At 35.6% G+C, this 25,158-nt stretch overlaps 1 long non-coding RNA gene across 7 annotated transcripts in view; it reads left to right on the top strand.

Moving 5' to 3' along the window:
* Positions 1 to 25,158, top strand: part of LOC112656522 (uncharacterized) — a 64,807-nt gene that overhangs the window by 15,004 nt on the left and 24,645 nt on the right. For all 7 annotated transcript variants that reach the window (XR_007408838.1, XR_007408835.1, XR_007408834.1 and 4 more), the window contains exons 3-4: positions 22,051 to 22,108; positions 23,500 to 24,620. This is a non-coding gene — a long non-coding RNA (uncharacterized LOC112656522). The remainder of the gene's footprint in view (positions 1 to 22,050; positions 22,109 to 23,499; positions 24,621 to 25,158) is intronic.

Genomic DNA, 25,158 nt, shown 5'->3' with positions numbered 1-25,158 from the left:
CTTCATAGTTTACTTTGCTGAATTCTTTTTTTTTTTTTTTTTAATCAACCTCGGAGTTTAGACTGATTCGTAGATCCTAATAATGTACTAGGGCAGTTCACTTAGAGAAGAGAAGCATTTATCTCTTGGATCCCATCTGCATTAGTCAAAGGCTGCCCTGTGAATTCTCAACTCTCAATCACTCCAAGATGCAAGAGCTTGAGTGAGGAGTGGGTTACCTCAGGAGTTCCATGATGTGGTGTCAAAGAAGGCATTGGCTATACAAGAAGGTAGATGGAGGCCCTCCCTCTGGGCCTGATGTGAGTTATGGTAAGGTTGCACCTGTGTTACAGACCTGTCTCTGCAGCAGTGGCTAGATAGAATGAGAAGTGAAGCTAAGAAGATTTGATCTGGTGCATGAAGGGAGTCCATTCCAGAACTATTCTATACAGACACTTCTGCTGGCTTTAATAAAAAAAACAAAACAAAACAAAAAAAAAAACAAAAAACAGATATTCTTCACAATTGATCCAGAGGCTGAGGCAGGGGCATTGATGATATCTGATACAGACAAACAGCCTACTTCATGCCATGCCTTGGTAAACTGTAAAAGCCCATTGTTCTCTTCAGAAATCTCTAACTAGCATCATATTAATTGTCACCCACAACTACCAATGAGTTAATTATTAGTCTTTATTGTACAAGTAAGACAGTTCTAATAGTTCACCTCTCTACAACCTGGAAATTAACTTCATTAAAGACCATTCACATTGTCATGTAACCCCTTTAAGGTTGTTAGGGGAGTTGAAAGAGTCTTCACAACTATATTTTTCTTTCTTTCTTGAGGTTCTCTCATAGTCAACATCCCCCCACAATTTAGAGTTCCAGTGTGAAGTTCAGAAATTACAACCTTCTCTCTCTTCCACTCAGAATCATTAGTAGTGCTCACATACTGAACCTATGTGAGAAGCATAACACACTGATACCATCTCATGCAGTTTTATAGAATCAATTAATATACTGCTTAGGAAAATGTGATGCTGGACTTTACTAACAGCCAAGGGAATGAAGGAAAATAACGGTAAGATACCTTTTCATATCCAACAGAATGGAAAATTTAATAATAATCATATTACCAACTACTGATGTTAGTGAAGATGAGAGGAAACAGGAACACTTACCTATTGCTGTTAGAGTATAAATTCCAAACACTTCAGAGAGCAATTTTACAACACAATAGCATAAAATGTTCATATTCTTGGGGCACCTGGGTGGCTCAGTGATTGAGCATCTGCCTTTGGCTCAGGTCATGATCTTGGGGTCCTGGGATTGAGTCCAGAATCAGGATCCCCACAGAGACCCTGCTTCTCCCTCTGCCTATGTCTCTGCTTCTCTCTGTGTCTCTTGTGAATAAATAAATACAATCTTTAAAACAATATTCATATACTTAAACCCAGCATTTAATGATACTTAATATAGGGAGATATTCATATACTTAAACCCAGCAATTTCTCTTCTGGTGTCTATTTCTCACAGTTCTGGAGGCTGGAAAGTCCAAGATTAAGGTGCCAGCAGATCCAGTGTCTGGTGAGAGACCTTTTCTTGGTTTGGAGATGATAGCCTTCTTGATCTATTCTCACATAGTGAAGACAGAGGCAAGCTCTTTGGTCTCTTCTTATAAAGGCACTAATCCCATCATTGGGGCTCCACCCTCCTGACTTCATCTAAATCTAATTGCCTCCCAAAGTTTACACCTCCAAATTTTATTGTTTTGGAGATTAGAGCTTCAACATGTGAAATTGGAAGGATATAAACATTCAGTCTATAGCACTCTCTGTATACTTTTCAATAAAAGTTCTCTATGGGAATACCTGGGTGGCGCAGCGGTTTGGCGCCTGCCTTTGGCCCAGGGTGTGATCCTGGAGACCCGGGATTGGATCCCACGTCGGGCTCCCGGTGCATGGAGCCTGCTTCTCCCTCTGCCTGTGTCTCTGCCTCTCTCTCTCTCTCACTGTGTGCCTATCATTAAAAAAAAAAAAAAAAAAAAAAAAAAAGCTCTCTATGTATTTCACAAATACTATGTTTAGTTGCAAAAATATACAAACAATATAATTTATGTGTATGTGGTGGGGGGGCAGCAGAGGAAAGAAAGAGAAGAATAATGAGTGGGAGAAGAGGAGCACAAAAAGTCATACTAATCCCTATGGTAGATCCATAAGTGCCTACTGTATGATTTTGTTGTTTGTATGTTGATTTTTTCTTAATAAAAATATTTATTAAAAAAAACTTCATAATGCTAAGTTTACTTTTGCAAAATGGAAAAGGCTTCATTCATAAGTAGTTGGCTGCTATATTGCTACAGGGGTACAGATACTGATAGTTGCCAGAGGGAAGGTGAGTGGGTGAAGGGAAATGGGTGACGGGAAGTGGGAGATAGAGGCTTCCAGTTACAGGATGAATAAGCCATGGGGATAAAAGGCACAGCATAAGGAATACAGTCAGTGATATCGGGTAAATTGTGAGCATTCTGGTGGTGAACATAGCATAATGAGTAAACCTGTCAATAGCATAAGTTGTAAACCCAAATGGAACATTTCGTGTCAACTATACCAAAGGAAAAAAAAAGAAAAAAAAGTCTAAAGAGATCACTACTATAACACTATGTACATATGGTATTTGGGGCACTTAATTCTTTTATTTTATATATATGCTTATTCTAAATGTTCCCTTTCAAAGTTCAGGATAAGTTTCCCCTACTTTGCTGTCAGATGTTAAAACAGTGGGTGAGAATCACAGTTGGGGATCTTCTTCCTTTTTTTTTTTTTTCCAAGATGCTGTGATATATCTCTCTGTTAGTTTTTTGTTAGGCCTGAAATGACAGAATGATTAGAGCACACCTTTCTTGGCTATAATTATATCAGACTTGTACTGTCTGAGGAGACTTAATGCACTGTGATTGGAGTTCACAGAACTCTACATTCATAGGATTGCTTAGTAGTATCCCTTATGTGCAGAACATTAGTCCAATTTTTGGAAGAACATCTAATTTCATGGTTACTTTTGAGGGGAGGAATAGTGAGTTGCCTCACTGTCTTTCCAATGTACTTATTTATTTTACCCAACTTGAGAATGTTTACATAAATCTTTGTATTCCTGGTTGAAATTTGAAAAATCATCTGCGAGTTTTATTCATTAGTTTTACAGTCACTCCCCTACCTGCCAAGAAAGTCTAGATGTCAAAATTATCTTTTGAAATATGAAATTTGAGAAGAGACTTAAATTATACTATAAGGACAAGGGAAGAAGACAAATTGCCATTGTCAGGGTTCAATAATCACAGAAAAAGATTATTTGGCTAGGTAATTTTAAGCAAACAATGGTCTTTTAGTCTGGCTGAGAAGTTATAACTATCAGAATTAAGGAGGTGGGGGGGCAGGGGAGACAACCCACCTGGAACAATGATCTGTGTCAAGAAGGCAGATAAAGAGAGTATTTTAGAGTTTTGTTAGTGTGGACAGGAAATTTTTTCTAGGAAGTCAATCTAAGTGTAAAATTTTGATTTCTATCTTTAGCAGCATAAAGCATAAAAATACATATGTACATACACACATGCACACACACACACGCTCACCACACTGGTCACCAGGGGACAAAAAAGTGGTGATCATGTTTGTATTTCCCTGGATAAAGTCATTATTCTTTGGTTTTGTTTCTTTTGCATGCTTATTTCTCCTGAGAGCTGTACTAGGCACACAGGAGAAAGACTTTGTCACCATATTTATTCAGTATTTAGTCTGAGTTTCCAAACTTCTCAAGGCCTTTTCATACTTTCTGGCACAGAAGTTGTCTTTCAGTTCCCTAGGCAATGCTCCAAGTTCACTTCAACCACACAGGGATTTCTGATCCATTGCTCTGTCTCCTTTTCACTATCTATCCTGCCATCCTAGCCCCATTTCATTGCCTCACAAACCCCAAAACTAATTAAACCCATCTTTCTACTTGTTCTCCATCTGCATCTGAGCAGCTCTGTGTGGCCAAAGGACCACACATGGCTCCATGGACGGGTTATAGTTTAAAATGATCACAGATATGAGGCACGTCCTCAGTGGTGTGCAACAACTTCCCTGTTTCCCTCAGGTCAATTTAGTTCCGCAGCCAGTTATTTTACACCTTCTTTTTGATCCTTAAACTTCCAATATTCCTTCTTGCCTCCTTATTCTCAGCTCATTGTATTTGTTTGGGTTTTTTTCCACACTGAGAAAATACAGCAATCAAAAATAAGCTCTTTATTTTTCCACTTCTGTATCCACCTCCCCCCCCCTTTTTAAGATTTTATTTATTTATTCATGAGGCAGAGAGAGAGAGAGAGAGAAAGAGAGAGGCAGAAGCAGGCTCTTCTGCAGAGATCCTGATGTGGGACTTGATCCCAGGTCTCCAGGATCACACCCTGGGCTGAAGGCGGCGATAAACTGCTGAGCCACCTGGGCTGCCCTCCACCTCCCTTCTTACACCATTCTTTATACTCTGACTTCTTTTTGTAAGGAGATCTTTGACAATCCTATCAAAAGGCTCACCTTGACCCCATAATTCTAATTCTATCCCTTGTTTTATTTTTCCTCATGGTTATTATCATTATTTGGCAAATTGTGTGTTTACAATGTACTCTACATGAATTCATCCACTTTGTCTATTTTATTTAGTGGCTTCTGCAACATATAATAAATGTTCAATAATATTTATTAGATGAAGAATGCAATGCTCTATTAACTTCATGGAATATCTACCCCAATTTGATTATTACTGACTCAAGGAGAAGGGTGTAGTGTGAGAATTAGGAAGTTCTCTTTTGCAACATGAGTCAGAACTTTGTTGATCCAAAATGTTCCACTAGCTCTTACTTAATGAATTTATTTTCCCCTTCACAGGCCAGTTCTTATTCACTTTATTCCCACTCTTGCCACAACATTCTGATGTTATACTTGATATATTATCTCCTGTTATGTAAATGCTTCACTCCATACATACATGCATAATTTCACGATGCTCAGCAAGCTTGACAACATTTTTGGTGTTGATTTTGTCTTTGATGAATATATGAAGGAAGCACATTATTTAAATATTAACATAATAAAGGGAACACCCTTATGTTAAAAGTCATTTCAGGCAATGATTACTTATACCTTATTTATTAATTAAGTGGGATGAATGTTAACCAAGGGGATTTATTTATTTTGTTGATAATTGATTTTTCTGGTAATTGAACAAAAATATGCCAAACAGAACATGAAACGTTTTGCCCATGATTGTGATTCTAAAGAGGTGTCTCATCCTTAATGGAGCAAAGATGAAAGAAGATGAAAGTCGCTCATGCTGCATAGCATTCCAAAAGTGTTCTTTTCCCATCTACTTATTGTCTTCTTTCCTTAGTGTATCCAGCCAGGACCCAAAATTTAGTGCTAACTAAGTCATGGATCACAGGATGAATTACTTAATCTGGGCAAGTCCTTAAAGTCTTGGAAATGACCCTGGCATAGGAAAGCAGATTCTCAGCAAACGTCTAGGGAGTATACGAGATACTTAAAAGTCAAATAGTAGCCAGATACACTATGGGCTACTGAAATTCAAAGGCAGTAGTATCCATAAGCAGATGCCAAAGGTATCCCTGATGTCATTCTATTGCTCTACGTATATTTGGGTGTCATTAAGACTCCTTGCCATAGGAAAACAAAACAAATAGATAACTTAAAAATGCTAAGTAGTTTGAAAAAAGTACACCTTAGTCTGGTGTTTTTGGTTAAATTTTCTTCAGAACAAATTAAGAGCTAGGTTTTAGAACTTTTGCCACTTTTTATTTTTCCCAGTATAGTTAGGGTTGGCATCTTCCAATGGATCTCTCCAAATGGGATTTTGTAGATTTGGCTTCCAGTCCCTCTTCTGCCACTCAAGGCAGCAGGACAGAGGATAGCCTGGCCAGAGTCTTTGGACCAGTGATCTTTGGCCATGAGTAGCCTCCTCCATCCCAAAGAGTGCCATACAAAATGGCATGTGTTCAATGTTTTTCAGTGTGTTCTATGATATTAAAAAGGTTGGGAAACACCAGAATAAATTGGTTAATATGTTTATGCAAAAACAGATTTTAAATGCCTACTGTGGGAATTTGGGAATATAGAGGTGAATAAAACTCAACACCTTGACAGTCTGTGACACATCGTTTCTAAAATTCTGTCATGTATTTCTGTTACTTCAAAATGACCAATTTTTGCCAAAAAGAAGTTTATCAAAGGAGGGAGTACAGTTGACTGAGTGTGGAAACTACAAAATATTGGGGCTTATGAGAGAAAATATTGGAGTTCTTGCTACAACTATTTATAATCATTTATCTCTTGAGGACACATGCCTGGTTTTGCTTTCCTTTTCTTGGCTGTCTTTCAAGCTGTTTCTTCACATTATTTTCATAAGGATTTTAAGTAAAAATTTTATTTGTATTGGGAGGAAAATTATGATTTTAATTATGAAATATAATCAGAAATTAATTCAAATGTAGGATGGCTCAATTCTGTACCAATGTCATTAAATATTGCAAATAGATTAAGTATAACAAAATACTTCTTAGGACAAAAACAAAAAAGTGAATGGGGTAATGACCTAATTGTTAAGATCATCCTTAACCATCTTCACTAAAATAGAAAACTATAGTTCTGTGTGTCCTCAGAGCCTCTGTGTAACGTATTTAGCTATTCTTAGCCTGTGTGGTACTCCCTAAAAGAGAGTTCATTTATTGATACGATGCTTGGCAATCACAGCAGATACACAGGAATCATAAAATTTGGCAACAGATTGCAAAGTCTTAAATGAAAATATGGCCACTCTACTTGAACACAAGCTATTTCCAGACAATTAAAAGAGCACACATGTTTATATTTTACATACATCCATCAAAAATATTGAAAGCAACTTAAAGTACTTTTTTACAAAGTAACACTTTTTAACAATAAAAAAATAGGATTTAAATATGTATATTTTACTTAAAAATAATGAAATTATAATTTTGAACATGAACTTCTTTTTCATGACAGTTCTGGGAGGTAAGTATTCTATTATACTATGTGTAGCAACAACATTCTCAAAAATAGATAGTGATAAACAGTATTTTCTTCCTCTTTTCATAGTTTGCTGTAAGATTCCTCACATATTTTGATCCTCTACTAAGTGGCAGTGATGTTGAATATATAGGATAAAACTGCTTAATGTCAGTGACACATTCATGAAAATCTAATACTCTGCACAATATACTACTGGTAGACTATTTCCCTTTTTATAAATATGTGAAATATTTTAATGTGTTACTTTGCTCACTCAAAGCCCTCAATCAGTGTTTTAAAATAAATAAGACAAAGTAAACTTGCCTATGTTTGAGGAACATACAATCCCATTAGGAAGTAAAATAATTAAACTATCAATTATTGATCACCAATCAATATGTTGATTCTCACGCAGTTGTTTATGTGGGTAGACACATACTATATATTCACTTTGTTGACACATGTCTATTTTCAAAAGTTCTTCATGTGATTCTGATGGCCTAACAATTGTATTTAGAAAGTAATTGAAGATTTTCCCCATGTATTATTTTGTTAGAAATGTAGCTAGTTTGGGCACATACATTGCTTCTTTGTAAACATCAGCCAAATATATTATTTTGAAAAATATGCCCACTCTATAAAATTTGAGTACTGCAAATAAAATGAATTCCTCAAAGAAAATGTTAACTTGAAGATATTCTGGAGGATGTACTATATTCTTTCATGTACTTTTCATAGCTTCCAGCAATTAGCCATTATTTCCCCACTTTCTCAGATAGAGTAGGTGAGGTTCAGAGAGCTTGAGTGTCTTACAGAAGGTCTTTTTGTAGGCTAAAAGTGACCATAAACATTTTTTATCATATTTTACCAAAATTTAGGTTATGTGTTGATATTTTCAGAAATATAGCGTGGGTAAACTATCCTATTTTTTTTAAGATTTTATTTATTTATTCATGATAGACATAGAGAGAGAGAGAGAGAGAGGTAGAGATACAGGCAGAGGGAGAAGCAGGCTCCACGCCGGGAGCCCAACGTGGGTCTCAATCCTGGGACTCCAGGACCACGCCCTGGTCCAAAGGCAGGCGCTAAACCGCTGAGCCACCCAGGGATCCCCAACTATCCTCTTTCATAAGGAATCTTCTTTCCCCAAAGTCTTTTCTAGTATTTTGTTTCTTGTGAATACTGAATAAATTATTTGCTGCCTACTATGTGTCCAGCCTCTCCAAAAAAGGGTGGAAAGGTGTAACTCTGGTTTGCACAGATTAAGAGAAAGAATAATTTTCCCTACTAGATAGAATATGTCTTGTCTTTGCTATATCTAAATTCAATCTAGTACATTATATTAAATCCATGTAATTTCCATATTTACATTCACTTTTTTATCTTTTAAATGTGTCTATATTAATAGTTTACATTCTCAGCAATTTTTTTCTTTTCTTTTTGTACCACATATCCTTGAACGATTATCACAAAAAAATATCACCTTATGTTGTGGCAAATGAAGGGTTTTCTTTTTCTCTGTTATTTAGTTTATGTGCAATTAAATAATTTCCATCAAAATAGAAAGAATCGTAGCATCCACCATTATCTGTCTGAACCAAAGGCATAGATCTATTATCATTCTGTTTCTAGAAACTCAATTTCCTAGATTTGTGTTGAAAATCATGATTACACAGTGGAAAGTCAATGTGAATCTTCTAATTAGTAGTGTTTTGTTTTTGTTTTTTTACCAGAAAACAGAGGAAAAATTGTCTTAGATTAGCAATATGGTTGATGACTTTAATCACATTTCTCCTTCCAAGTACCTGAGTACTCAAAACGAATGGCTGATTGTACTGACCTGCTAGCAACTAACCACAGAAGTGTTTATTTAGAGTAATGTCCCTGCATTCTCTGGAAATGCAACTGTTCAGGTTGGCTTTAAATTTAATCAGGACTTTTCACACATAAGCCTTGGTCATTCTTGAAGGTGTATTTAATATGCTAATTTTGGAAGTAGAATGTTTTTCCCTTTGCTAAAATTTCTGAAACTTTTACTTTTTCAGATGGCCCTAAAATGTAATTCTTTCCATCCTTACATAGAGAAGAGTATTTTTAGTGACTGTTTTGGCTCTTTTTTTTTTTTTTTTTAAGATTTATTTATTCATGAGGGACACAGGGAGAGAGAGAGAGGCAGAGACACAGGCAGAGGGAGAAGCAGGCTCCTTGCAGGGAGCCTGATGTGGGGCTCGATCCCGGATCTGGGATCAGATCCTGAGCTGAAGGCAGGCACTCAACCACTGAGCCACCCAGGCACCCCAACTGTTTTGGTTCTTAATATCAAACTCTCATTAAGAACTACTAGTTGATTTCTAAGGTCAGAAATAACTTCAAATTAAATGTTTTTCCCTTTAGGAAGTTTCACCAGTGCTTTCCTACAAATGTCCAAGTGTCCATTATACATTTTTTCCCTTTGTATTTACTCAGAAGAAAAAATCTGTTGTTTGATTCCTTGTCTTGGTTCGTTGACTTTTAGTTCTGTGTGTCTGATCTCCTTTTCAATATTAAGTATTGGCAATAAATGCATCAGCTGTGTGGTCTGATGGCCAGATGAAACACTGTAGAGTCATTTTCTGTAGGCTTTCGGTGTATAAATCATCTGTACTCTTTTGAATGAAAAATCTCATTAAATTAATAGGTTCAATGTACAGAAAATTAGTTAAGTTGGTTAGTTAAGAATTTTGATGGTCGCCATGAATCAGTGTATATAGACTCTGCATAAGTCCATTTTTCCTCTTTGCCTTGACCTTTATTTTCTTTTATTCAATTGAATAAATATTTTTGAGTACTTACATTGGCTAGAAATTATAGGAGACAAAAAAATGAAGCCTCTATCCTGTCCGTTAGTTGCTGACTTCCTTAGAAACCTAAAAGTATGCTATTTCTTCTTTCATGGGATCCATTAGAATACTTTTCAGGTACTTGTGCTCCCTGCTTGTGGGATGTCCTGCTGACATCAGGTTTGCCAAATGCCTGGCCGTGGCTAATGCAGTATGAGTGAAAGTGACATGTGCCAAGTGGTATATACCAGCAGAAGCTTTAAGAGCCATGCTTTTCCTTCTTCTATGAGACTGCAGGGTACTAAATCAGGGCTACTCTTTCACCTTGGATCCCAGAATAAAACGATATGGAACCTAGTTAAAGCTCATTCTGATGAATGTGTGGTTTGAGCAAGAATGAACTATTTTTTTGCCTATAAGCCATTGAAAAATTGAGGTGGTTTATTATGACAGCATGATTTAGCTTAAACTCTCTGATACAGTCATCTACTCTCCTGCATTCCTTCCATTTATCTATCTATTATTTAATATATATATTTTTAGCAAGGATTTAAGGTGATTTACAAAGACACATAAAATCAATAAAGGATCCTGAATTAAAACTGAGGTGAATCAATGAAAACAAATATGGTCCAAAAGAATGGAATGAAAGATGAAGCACCCCCCCCCCAAAAAAATAATACATACTTAAACCAAAGCAGGCCACAAAAATGGCTCTAAATTTTCCAAAATCTGAAAAAAAAAAAAAAAAAAAAAGGAGGAGGAGAGCTTTTGATTAATTCTCTCATTTTTGGGTTAGTATTCTTGATTTTTCCCTCCAGAAGTTTTTTTATAAGATAAATAAAAACATGCATTCTAAGGATAATTTTAAAAGTTAACTACATCATATTGAAACACATTATTTAGGGATGAAGTGAGGGTTACAGTGTGCTACTCATTTGAAACCTGTCATATGTTATACCATCTTGTTTTCTAAATTATTAGTCCTACTTCTCTAAAATCATTAAGAATACTCTGGAGCAGAAAGTGGGGGTCTGATGCAAGTTTTCATATATCTTATGAATCTGAACACCTTTTACAGAGCTTTGGATGCAGAAGCATTCAGTATTGATTTATTGATAAGGAGAATATTAAAGATAGAGAAATGAAGAAAAAGATCTATTCATGATACATGAAAATATCTATTCATGATTGTATATCATTCTATCACAGATATATTTCTTTATTTTAGGAATTTGCCTTGTTGAATTTTCAGATTCTCTCTAGTTTTTGTTATTGCATGTATTACAATGATGAGTATCTTTCAGTGTAAATTGTCTGCATGTTTTATTACTCTTAAGTTAGGTCCCTAAAACTAAAATTACTCAATCAAAAGGAGTTATTTATTAAATGTTACTGACAATATTTCCAAACTTCCTTCTTGAAAAGATGAAGCCATTTATTCCTTTTAATAGTATTAAGGGTACCACTCTTATCATACCAATACTATTACATCTGTGCATTCAATAGAATTATTCTTAAAATATTTATTAATTTATAGGTGAAAAAATATCTTGTTTTAACTATGATTTTCTTGATTAGGTTAAACTCTAAAAAATGATTCATTTGTCATTTGTGTATTATTTATACTGCTGATTTAGTGTTTTCTTATCAATTAATATGGATTTTGTATTTTCTCAGATTTGTCACAAATATCTTTACCCCCACCTGTTGTATAGCTCTTCTTTTTTTGAGACTTGATGGCTTTTTGAAGACATCTAACCAATACTTTTTTTTTCCTCTTAACCACACGAATCAATTACTATGATTTCTTAAAATAAATGAAAAACAAACAAATACCCTGTTTCTCTCAGCACATAGGTCAATAACCATTATCTGCAGAGGCATCATTTCATTTAGAGAGAAATGGGTGAGTGACCACTGGTCAGCTAATCCAGGAAAAGAAGACAATAATGTCATTGTAATTGACAAGATGGCCTCATTTGTTCTGGTGGTCTCACAGGACTACTGTAGGGGAAAAACAAATAATTTTGCTATCAAGATCCTAGAGGTTGGGAAATTTGTCCAGTTCAAAAGAACAAAAAGAAACTTCCTTGCTACCATTAGCAAAAATTGTAATCACAAATGAGTTAAGTGGATTATTTATTGATTCTGATTTAGTTAAGTTTATATTTCATCATTGAGGTTTATGTACGTAAAAGTAAATTTCATTAGGCTTATGGATCACTTGCTATTTTAATCTATGTAAAACTATACAAGCCTTGCACATATTAGTGTAGATAATAGTGAATATATTCTAATAGTAATAATTACAGCCATAATTTATTGAGTGCTTACTACGTGCTAGTCACTCTTCTAAATGCTTTACATTTAATCCACACTCTAAACAGTGATATAGTTGCTAATATCCTAAAATTGATGCATGGGAAGCTTAGGTAACTTATCTAAAGTCACACAGTGAGTAATTGGTGGTACCAGCATACTATCTTTTGTTAACTCAACTCTAGAGCCTAACATCCTATTACGTATAATACTATTTAGTTACACTGGAAAATAAAGTGTCAAACTATTCTCTCATCAGATTAAATCTAAAGAAATACTTACATTGATAATTTGATGTTTGTATTTTAACTTTCTCATTGGTGAGAAGATAACAGTAAGGTTTTTAAATTTAAAAAATCACCAAAAAGTTCCCATTTAAGTTCCATTTAATTATATATATATAGAAATAAACATTACTTTCTTGCTGTTTTGTTTTAATCTTTTGGCAAGATTCATAGCTTTTTTGTATTTCTTGAAAAACAGAATTGCTTTCCTTGATTATTATCATGATGGAAACCTGCAGATAATTAATAAAGCTTTTGTGGTAACAAATATGAGACTGAAAGAAACCAGCTGGGGAAACTACCACCATCCTCATTCAGCCATTCAAAATGAAATTATAATTTTAATGAGCCTTAAAATTATCCATTTGGCTGTAGAGGAAATAAACCATACCTCACTTGGTATGCCTTTATGGCTGATGAACTCAGTATTGTGTAGGCAAAAACGAGCACATCATTTGTCTTTGATATGTAGACTGATGCATGTAGATTTCCAAGAGAATTTCAATAGATTTTAACTGTTTGAAAGTATCAGGAAGAGTGAAAAGAGTATTTTTTAAAAAGATTTTATTTATTTATTCATAGAGATGCAGAGAGAGAGAGAGAGAGAGAGAGAGAGAGGCAGAGACACAGGCAGAGGGAGAAGCAGGCTCCATGCAGAGAGCCTGACGTGGGACTCGATCCAGGGTCTCCAGATCACGCCCTGGGCTGCAGGCAGCGCTAAACCGCTGCGCCACCAGGGCTGCCCGAAAAGAGTATTTTCTGATGTGTGACTCTTGATCTTTTAGTGACACTTTTAATCTTTGGTAACACAAAATACACAAAATAAAAATAAATCAAACCAAAAACAATTTTTGGAGATCTGAATTATTATTTGAAAGAAATAGAAGAAACCTCAGTCTTGAGAGGAAAATTCTGCATTGAAAATAGTCTATTTCAGAGTTAATAAACTATAATTCTCAATCTTATTCATACCGTTGACTCACTGGTCAAATCAGACTCTGGGCTTTAGCTACCTCACCTACAAAATGAAAGCATTAGATTAGATGATCTCTAAGATCCTTACTACCTTGGAATTGATCTACTACAAGGCATTTTGTGGTTTTCAGTGGCTCAGTTTTACTATTCTTCTATGGTACTAGAGTATCTATAGTGGCATAGCTGAAATCACATTATTTAATTAGCAGTTCATATAGTGATATTATTAGCTATTATTTTTTATTTGTCTCTCAGTACATGGTCTTCTGAAAATGGAAAACTAAATTAAGCATTTTATCATAAATTCGTGGTAGGGTGAGAATTAACAAGATGAATATATATAAAGTGCCTAGCACCGTCTATGATATAGGTGTTCTCTAAAGGGAACCTATTATTGTCATTAATAAGGACTACTCACAAAGTGGTGAAGAAACTTTCTGGTTATTGTTCTATCTCTGACAAAGAATAGTTGAGTCATTTCTTTGCAGATTAACTGATATGTTTAAAAGGTTGAATGTGCTCCTTAGAATGTTCTGGAAAAAGGATAATGACAATGCTTATTTCTTCTACATATTTCCTTTGCCTTACTTTCCTTCCTAATAACCCATTCATTAGTTGTTCATAAGCAACACTTGTTTAGGTCAGAAAAGAAATTTCAACGTGCTATTGGAACTCCAAGTTTTACTGGGTTTGTTCTTGAATATACAACGTGTTCAATATGTTTATGAAACATGAAAACAGTCATGTGGTTATTTTAAGTGCACATACTAAATGATTTATAGGTCAAATTTATGCCGTAAGTTAGTACTCTAGAACCTAACTAAATTAAGCAGAAAGATTATAGACAAAAAAAAAAAAAGCCAATTAGTTCTTATTTCATTCTTCTGAGAGCAAATCTTAAAAATGATTTCACAATCAGTTTTAAAACTTTGAAGCTGCACTTCCATTTTTTTGTTCTGAGAGAAATAAACATAAATCTGCCCCCATTATATTCTTTATAGGCTACACTGCCAGATGATCCTACTGATCTTTCAGAGATTTTCAGATTGGATGAATTTATACACAGTTTTAGCTTAAGAATTTCGCTGAAAGTAGAAGAGTGTCCTATAGAGGAATGTAGTGGGTACATTTTCACAGACTCCTGGGGTTTTTGCCTCTTATCTCCTCCCCAGGTGTACTCCTGGCCATTCTTTTCTGGGCTTGGAGATGAGATTTGCCTTTGACCAAGTGTCTTGACCCATAGGAGAATATCTGTAATTCCATTGGTGGACAGGAGTATTTGGGTCAAGTGAGGAGTCCAGCAAGAAAGAACCCATCAGATATCAGTGTTGCTGGGTTCAAGCACTTTGATTGAAAAGTGCAAGTGGATGAATGCAGAGAAACTAAGGGCTACAGCCCTATAAGAGAAAGTGTGTGTTCTGTAATTCCAAAATAAAATATACACGTTTTTATTCCTTCCCCATACCATCATTGATTTTGATGATTGATCATTGTTTTTAAAGTTTTTCATTAGGAACTTTTAAATGTTCATTCATTCTTTTTTTTTTTTTTTTCCTGGCAGCATCCAATCCAAAATTAAATTCATTTCCTTACATTCTCTCCCTAAGTGAAAAGCCCAAACTGTATGATAAGTTCACTCAAATACCCTCACTGAGACCTCTCCTCGTCGCCCATGGCATGCATCTTCCTGGCTGTTGCAAGGTTACGCACCTCATTTTCTTTGGTTTTCTTTTGGTTTCTGTGCTTTGTGTTCCTGGTGCTCTGTGGGCACTGAGATTTTACAGCATGGATTCTGAAACTTCACATGGCAGTTTATAAAGATCTTTATGTTGTACTCATGGAATGATGTCTCCCTTTGATACTTCCCTTTTAGAGAGATGTGTATCTTTGTGTGAATCAAAAACCATTGCTTCAGCCTTTTGCTACAGTCAAGAATAATGCTAGGTTGGAAATAATAATTCTCACCAGTCATCCTGTGAACTAACAAATACTTTCTTTAATAAAATTGTAGTTTGATTACCTCCTTTTTGGATTCCTACAAGAGACTGAATATACAAACAGACTGGCCAGACCATGTATAAAAACAGAATCTGCCCCACAGTCTTTAGCATCCATGCCAGGGAAGCAGCCCATCGTCCACAATGACCAGCCCAGGAAGCCAACCTATAGGCCAGAACAGAGTAAGACCACTTTGGCAATCGATCCAGGAAGCCAGTCAATAATCCCTGTAACAGTCAGTCTGTTCATTCATTCTAAATGTAACTTGGCCATGAGAAAAAAGAATCATTACTCCTTATTCCCCATAGAATGCATTCTAAGGCTGAAGTTCATTTTCCAATAGAAATCTTTTGCCTCTTTTAACTTAGTCTTTTTCTAATGATTTGCATTTTATACATGAAAGTAGGGATACATTTCTATATTTTGACTAAACTTATCATAGACAAATATCCAGGGTTTTAGGAACATGAACAGGATATTGGGTTTTAAGAGATTCTGTGTTTACTATAAAGAAAAATTTGAACAAAAAGGCTTAAAAACCTGAGAAAACAGAACCAATTAGTTAACTATATTTGTCTTTACAGAGACAAACAAATACATCCACTGGCAGAACATTAAAAAAATTCAAAATTACCTTATGTTTAGTTTTAAAAATGAACATTGGCCTTGGCCTTTTAGGCAATTTTTATAATTTTCTGCTTTAGCTGAGAATCCATATGACCTTTGTACCACCCGTGTGCTGAGGAACGCCATAACATTGTTAACATTGATCTTTTTTTCTGCAAATGTTCCATCAGATTCCCTCTAAGGCTTTGTCTTCCTTGTGGGCAGAGTTAGTACAAACTACTCTACCTGAAAATCCATACTTAGCTTTCTACGTAGAGCAATTAATAAATACTTTTGTTTATCAGCCATTAGTCCCTATGTCATTAATCAAAAAAAGGCTAAATATTTTGTTTGTTCTTCAATATGGTAGAACAGGTGATGAACACACTTGAAAAGAATAAAAGAAAAAATTTCATTTTATGAGATGAGAGAAACAGTCTAGATTAAAGGCCATTTCAAAATGATTCCTGGCTCTAGACTTTAAAAATTGTTTCAACACAGTGTATGATATAACACACGTAGAAGGAAATACAACAAAAGTTTTTTTTTTTTTTTTTGTTTTTTTTTTTTATGATAGTCACAGAGAGAGAGAGAGAGGCAGAGACACAGGCAGAGGGAGAAGCAGGCTCCATGCACCAGGAGCCTGACGTGGGATTCGATTCCGGGTCTCCAGGATCACGCCCTGGGCCAAAGGCAGGCACTAAACCACTGCGCCACCCAGGGATCCCCAACAAATATCTTCTTAACATTTGTTTTTGTCCATCCCTGAGAGTGAAGAACCTTGGGTACTTTATCTTCTTTCATTTTCATCCAACCCACATCGACCAGCAGAGAAATTTATAGCTAAATTATCAGATAAGTATGTGTTTTGTAACTAACCTCTGATCTCTTTCTGTGCTTCCTGCTTCTCTTGGGTATCTCCCTTTCAGGAAACCCAGCACTTCGTCCACCTTTTCCTTCTCATAGGCTTACAGGCCCATTTAGCATACATAGTTTGACTAGATTTCTCTTGAAGTCCTGGATGCATCTCTTTAACATAAATTTAAAGCTATGATGCATTAGGTAGCCTGCAAGCATAGTCACACAATCCCAAAAGGAAGTTAAGATCAGTGGAGAGCAAAATGAGAAATTTGCCCGCCAAACATCTTAAGCTCTGTCTTTTCTAAATGACTTATTTACTTTCAAATGTGTATTGCTCAATTTATCAGACACATTTCTTAACTAGAGAATATGCTTTTTGAAGGCAGGAGTAGTGTATGTTTTTCCTTTGCCTACACCGTAATATATTGCAGAAAGTAGAGTCTCAGTAAATATTGTATGTTCACTAATTGATGTATAATACAAATAAATTCAAATTATTTTTGAAATCATAAAGATAATTTTGGGACATGGGCTGATTCTTAATTGATGAGGATATTGAGTTGAATATATTTATTAAACACCTATTCATTAAATAGCTTCTTTATCATGGGTCTCTGCTAGGTGTCAGAGATACTAAAATATTAGAGATACTAGTGTACAAGACAGACATGGATCTTGGGTGTGGAATATATCACATTAAAAAATGATTTAAAATAAGGCAACACTTAAGAGTAACCCATGGTAGTAATTGACCAGATGCATTATTTTATGCTTAAAGTTTATTAGAATCTTATACAGCTGCATGCTGTACCAACTGAGCCATCCCGGTACACCTGAAACTGATATTACACTGTATTTTGACAAACTGGAATTTAAATAAAAACTTAGAAAAAAGTTTACAAGTACCTTTGACTTACTTTCACCTTTTTAAATTTCAATATTTCTAAATTAACATGTGCATATGATTTAAAATTACTTTGTCTTTCTGAAACTGTTGATATGACTTTACTGTAGAGATTTACAAATTTTTTTTGTATATTTTTATTGGAGTTCGACTTGCCAATATATAGTGTAACACCCAGTGCTCATCCCGTCAGGTGCCCCCCTCATTGTCCATCGCCCAGTCACCCCATTCTCCCTCCCACCTCCCTACAAATTTTTTTTTTTAAGCAGGCTCTACATCCAATGTGGGGCTTGAACTCAGGACCCTGAAATCAAGAATTGCATACTTTACCAACTGAGCTTGCCAGGTATCCACACTGTAGAGATTTAATATCACATTTATACAGCATATTGAAACATCAGATCTTCATGGCATTATGGATTCTGTTTTGATACTTGTAATCCTTTATCTGAATATGTATTGGGGTATCTTTTTTGAAATCAATATTTATTGGGGAGGGGCATCTTAATTTTTTATATAAAGGGCAGTCACTCTGCATTGTGCTAGTATTTTCTTCCACATAATAATCCCTTTAGATTGAAAGTAATATTTGTGCTTGTTAAGGTAACTTCACCCTTTTTTTCTATATATAATCTTGTCCCTCTTCCCTCAAACACCTATGGTCACAGACTGTAAAAAAAATAATGTACCAGAAAGTGTTTTTAAACTATGAAATGCTATAGGTTTGCTGCATATTATTCCTTTCAAATGAATACTGCTCTATGTCTGGACTAAGTGGGAAATATTGTGAAACATATGCATTGTGTAATCACACTTTTGTGAAATATTCATATATTATGGCGAGAGAGAGAGAGAGTAAGAAAGAGAATGTGAAACCAAGAGAAAGCAATGATTTAACAGCTGTTATTCCTAGGTGGTCAAATTAATGTAGAAAAGACTTATTTTCTTCTTTATATTTTTCTTTGATTTCTAATTTTTTGAACCAAAACAGTATAAAAGAAAAGAAATTAACTTCCAGACATCTCTGTCTTTGCAGTTTCTAGAGACTCAAGTTGTTACACCTGTCCAGATAGGTGGACATCAGCATTGTGTTGTTTGAGGAAAGAAATGAATGGCCCCCAGGAAAAAAAAAAAAGCCACCCAAATAATATTACGTATTTTTCTCTCTGTCGGTGTTTTAAAATGCAAATGCTTTGGACGATCCCAATCTTTTGATACCGGTTCAGACCCGATTTGTGACCCAGTATGTGGTCTATTCTGGAGAAAGTTCCATGTGCACTTGAGAAGAATGTGTATTCAGTTGAGTTTGGATGTAAAGTTCTGTAGATATCTGTGAAATCCATCTGGTCCAGTGTATCATTTAAAGCTCTCGTTTCTTTGGAGATGTTGTGCTTAGAAGACCTATCGAGTGTAGAAAGAGCTAGATTGAAGTCACCAAGTATAAGTGTATTACTATCTGAGTATTTCTTCACTTTGGTTATTAATTGATTGATATATTTGGCAGCTCCCACATTCAGGGCATATATGTTGAGGATTGTTAAGTCCTCTTGTTGGATAGATCCTTTAAGTATGAGAAAGTGTCCCTCTTCATCTCTCACTACAGTCTTCGGGGTAAATTTTAGTTTATCTGATATAAGGATGGCTACCCCTGCTTTCTTTTGAGGACCATTTGAATAGTAAATGGTTCTCCAACCTTTTATTTTCAGGCTGTAGGTGTCCTTCTGTCTAAAATGAGTCTCTTGTAGACAGCAAATAGATGGGTCCTGCTTTTTTATCCAGTCTGAAACCCTGCGCCTTTTGATGGGGTCATTAAGCCCGTTCACGTTCAGAGTTACTATTGACAGATATGAGTTTAGTGTCATCATGATATCTATTCAGTCCTTGTTTTTGTGGATTGTTCCACTGAACTTCTTCTTAAAGGGGAATTTTAAGAGTCCCCCTTAAAATTTCTTGCAGAGCTGGTTTGGAGGTCACATATTCTTTCAGTTCCTGCCTGTCTTGGGAGCTCTTTATCTCTCCTTTATCTCTCCTCTCATTTGAATGAGAGCCTTGCTGGATAAAGTATTCTTGGCTGCATGTTCTTCTCATTTAGGACCCTGAATATATCCTGCCAGCCCTTTCTGGCCTGCCAGGTCTCTGTGGAGAGGTCTGCTGTTACCCTAATATTCCTCCCCATAAAAGTCAGGGATTTCTTGTCTCTTGCTGCTTTAAGGATCTTCTCTTTATCTTTGGAATTTGCAAGCTTCACTATTAAATGTCGAGGTGTTGAACGGTTTTTATTGATTTTAGGGGGGGATCTCTCTATTTCCTGGATCTGAATGCCTGTTTCCCTTCCCAGATTAGGAAAGTTTTCAGCTAGAATTTGTTCAAATACATATTCTGGCCCTCTGTCCCTTTCGGCGCTTTGGGCCAGGGTCATTATATCATAAATATCTTTAAATAAATCAGATTTTCAAATCATGCTTTTTCATAATATCAAAATAGTGATTGGAAATTTGTGTGAAATAAGGAATGGAAATGCTTCAAGTTGTTAATTATCTATGACCTTGGGAAAGATCCTAAAATTCTGTTGCCCGAGTTCCTTTCTCATATGTGTAAGATCAGTAAGATTCTTTCAAGCTCTAGATGTTAGTAATTCTGTAACTGTCCCAGAGTTTAATGCGTGTTTCTTTATTTCATGTGATTAGTCAGCTCTTTCTGGATGTACATCTAAGGTATCCAGACCAGGTTCTTTGGGGGTGGGTGAGAATTAGGAGAGAGACAGAGAAGAGGAAATTAAATTGCATTTTTACTCTTCTCCTTGCAATGAGTTTTACTTCTACTTCACAGCCACCCTGAGAAGCAGCATTATTTTCCTGTTTGAAAAAAGAAAAATGTGACTCCAGAAATTACTAAATTGTTAATGTTAGTGTGGCTAAAAAATAGTGGAGTTGGGAAATGGAACCCTGGCATACTTCTAGCTAAAGTCCCTGCCCTTTCTACCATACCAGGCTACCTCTCAAAAAGAAATCATAACATCTGGATAGAGGCAGGAAACTGCTTCCAAGCCAATTTTCTTTCCTTGCTGCTGGTCCTTGTGTCATTTCTAAAATGACAGCCTGCATTCCTGCAAATTTCTGGGGATGCTTTGAGAGGTGACTACATTGCCAGTAATTTTCAAAATACTGTAGCTTTGCCTTTCAACTCCTTTATGTCTCTCAGAGAAATATCAAGACTGATGTCCAAAAACTAGAACCTTAGGGCTTGAAGATAATTAAGTACCTAGACACTTTTAGGAGAAAAGACTGCTAGAGTTTATAATTGGGATATTTCAAGACGAGGTACATAGATTTCTTTCCTGAAAATCTTCTCTAGAAGATTTATTTCTTGAAAATCTTCTCCTTTGTGTTTCTCTCAACCCTAGAAGCAAGCATGAATTCAGCAAGCATGAATCTGACAAAGCAAAGCTGATGATTTAATACTAGCTCAGTAATTGTATTGCTCTTCAAACTGGATTTAGGTTTTTGTTTGGTGTGATTGCAAGCAACAGGAACAGGAACTGACTATAAGGAAAGGAAAAGGAAACTTATTGTAAGGCTGTGTGTGTGTGGTGGTGGTGGTGGTGGTGGTGGTGGTGGTGGTATTGGTGTAGCAGGCTCATGGGCTCATGAGCTGGAGGGCCAAGCTTGGGAACATCCAGGAATTATAGGGGCTCTAGAGAAATCAGCTATGAGAACTGCAACAAACACTTAGTCTAGTCTATACCAGCATAATTCCTAAAGGAATACCTCCAGCAGTTCCCATATCCTTGCACCATTCACTCAAGTCCCAAAGAGAGTCCAGGTGATCAAACCCTAAATCAGCAGACAGAGAACAGAGAACAGATTAGGGTTTTTTGTGTGTGTGTGTGTGTGTGTGTGTGTGTGTGTGTGTGTGTGTGACCAATTATACCTTCAATATTAGGCCCAATGAGGAATTCCACAGAAGGTCGTCAGAGGTCCAACTCTGAGATGCTTTTATTTGTGAGACAAATAAAAGAAAATTATATGTGGTTCACAAGACTAATTGAATATGGACTCACTCTGAAGAAACTGTGTTAATTTGGTTTTACTTGTGTAAAAATCAACAAAATCTTTCCTTAGATGATAGAAACTTTTTTGTTTCTTAATAACATAAATGCTTAATTTCCCTCTCATTTTTTTCTTGAATTTTTTTTTTCATTTTGATTTTATTCTTTGCAGAGGACACTTTGGGAAAATGTCAAAGAGAATGTCAGAGCTGATTTTTCATCAGACTTCAGTAGGTACAAATCACTACTAGTAATTTTGATATTGTCTGAACCAAGTAAAGCAGACTCAGATCTACATACAGTTAGATATAAGTAGGGAGATGCAATTGACTTCAAAACGACTAGATTTTATTTTGCTTAAGTGGAACAGTGACATCTAGTGCCTGCAAAATTATGTCACTGGATCTGAAGGAAGATTAAAATAGACATGCCATGAAGATGAATGAAGGATCATGTGTTACTTACATCTGCAGAGATTGGTCTGTTCTCTGTTTTCATGGGTACATGAAATGCATGCACTTCCTTCTAGCCATTCTCCTTAATTCTGGACCCACCACATACTAACATATTGCTCTTCTACTTACAGTTCTTTAAGGCATTCCTTAATTCTCTTCTTCCTGCCAATCTAATTTCCTATTATTTCCCAAAACACATGCTCAGTTTTGTCAGACTTGATTTCTCCACTTTCCAAAAACAAATCAGGTTATTTTTACATCCACAACTTGATTTGTATTCCCTCTGCCTGGAAGGTACTTCTCACTGTCTTGTGTCAAATTTTATTATCTTTTAAGTTTCATTTTCTTGGCATGTCTTCTCTTTCTTTTGTCTTTCTAAACTACTTCTTATCTGAATTTCTGGAGCATTTACATTGTTTATAACTCCTTGATGTTTAGTCTGTCTTGAATTAATTACTATTGTCTCTGTTTATAGGATAATTTGGTCTCATCAATTAGACTATAAATTCCTTGAGTTCAGGGAATTCCTAGACTTCCTAAATACCTTTTTCGAATTGTTTGAGCATGTCATTTAGTAATTAATACAATTTTTGACAGTTTTTTGAAACTTTCATTTTCTGTAATTTGTTATAGTTTATTTTGATATATTTTAATAGCTTTATTGTAATATTGGCTTCTGTATTGCAATAAATAGTATTCCATGAGGTAAAAAAGAGCCATAGGACCTTGATCATTCAGATAAAGAGAAATTCTTATAATTTATCAAATATTTTATCTGATATTTATACAAGTAGATTGGTATGTATATAAAACAAATCATAATTATTGTTCATTGAAGATACAACTGGAAAAAATTATTGAAGATAACATAATTCTTTTATAAATGAGGACATGCAAGCTTAGATTAATTGAATTATATCTGTATTATATATACATGTACTCAGAGTATATTCAATAAAAATAAGGCTGCTTACAAAACTGTATGCAATATAAAATACATTTTTAACCATATGATAATAATGAAATATATTTATGTATATTTTATCTATTGAAAAATTATTGCATCTCTTGGCTCTTTTAATCTTTATGATCACATTATAAATGATTTTATCCCCATTTTACAAATTTTTATATACACTTATTAAACTATTTTTTGTGTCTGGCAGGTGCTGGGATACAAAGATGAGTATCACTTGGCTCCCTATCTTTGAGGGTTTTTCCATTGGGTCTGACAGATGAAACTGAAGCTGAAGAGCCTAGATGACAAGCCCACATCACATAACAATAGCAGAGATCCAGCAGTAGGACTGAACTTGTGTCTCAAAATTCAGAATTATTTCCAAATTATTTTGCTACCTTTGCTTATAATTATTTTGGAAATTAGGTATTTAATGACATCACATGTAACCTTACAAAGAAAACATGGCTCTCATTCATCAGGAAATGATTTTGCGATTTAATTTGCTGAAACAGAATAGCCATAGAAAAGTAACTTAGTAACTTTATCATTCTTTTTTTAAGATTTTATATATTTAGGGGTGCCTGGGTGGTTCAGGTCATGATCTCGGGGTCTTGGGATCAAGCCCCACAGGAGGCTCCCTGCTCATGCTCTCTCTCTCTCTGTACCTCTCTATCTCAAATGAATGAATACAAATCTTTAAAAAAGTGTTTATATATTTATTTGAGAGGGAGACAGAACAAGTGAGAAAGAGAATATCAAGGCGTGAGGAGGGTGATGAGAAGACACAAAGGCAGAGGCAGAGGGAGAAGCAAGCTCCTGATGAGTAGGGAGCGGGACTTTTAGGGCTTGACACTGGGACCCTGGGATCATGACCTGAGCTAAAGGCAGATGCTTAACCAACTGAGCCACCCAGGAGCCCCAGCTTTATCGTTCTTAAATTTAAACCAACATGTCAATCTTTATTAGGAAATAGGTTATTGTTTCCCAGAAGAAATAGAATTTATAGTACAGTCAGCACTCCTCTGGCTTGTAAGTAGAGAGGTTTGTACTTTCTTTGGTACCTCTTTTACTCTTCCACAGCACTGCTACCATTTCCACATTACCATCACCCCCCCCCCCCCAAGATTACCCACCTTGAAAGCACAAAAACCAAGCAGTTGTCTTGGTAGCTGCTGCTGTTGTTTTTTCTTAATTATTTCCTTTCATTTTCTTGTTTATATTGTAGCCTTTATATTGAACCGCTCAATACTTCTCAGTGCTTCATGCTCTGCGTACCTGGGCACCTACAACATCACTTAAGCTTCTGGGTTAGGACTCCATGGACAGGTAACATGATGCCCTGGTGCTTTGAGAGGGAGGCAGATTTTCAGTTTGGGCTCTGAATACCCCAAAGAAGACCCCTCCTTTCCACTGAAATGAAAGTATTTATTTCTTCTTTGTAACCAGATGAATAGCTGTGTAACATTTAGTGTCTTTTCTATAGCTTATTTGGAATATGATTGAAGCATTCAGAACTTAAAAGTCTCATTGTTCAGCCCCATCGAATGATACATAGGTACATAGGTACACAGTCTGTTTCAGGTGTTAGAAGCATCAGTTCTTGTTCTCTTTAAAGTTAAAAATGAAACAAAAAAATTGTAACGGCTCAACTTTAAAAAAAGAAATACTCTTTTACCTCACTTCCTAGATTTTTAAAGGCCACTATTAAAAATTGTTGTTGGGGCTGGGGTGGGGGGACATGTTTGACGGCCATCTCATTATCAAAATCGCTACATATTTCTAAATCTGCTTTTTCACATTTGAGGGTATGTTTCCAAACCAAATTTATGCACGTATAGCTTTAGGAATGCCTGGTGAGGGGATC

Source organism: Canis lupus, chromosome 37 (genome assembly GCF_003254725.2).
Source record: "Canis lupus dingo isolate Sandy chromosome 37, ASM325472v2, whole genome shotgun sequence".
Taxonomy (NCBI): domain Eukaryota; kingdom Metazoa; phylum Chordata; class Mammalia; order Carnivora; family Canidae; genus Canis; species Canis lupus.
This window is presented reverse-complemented; position numbering and strand designations above follow the sequence as displayed.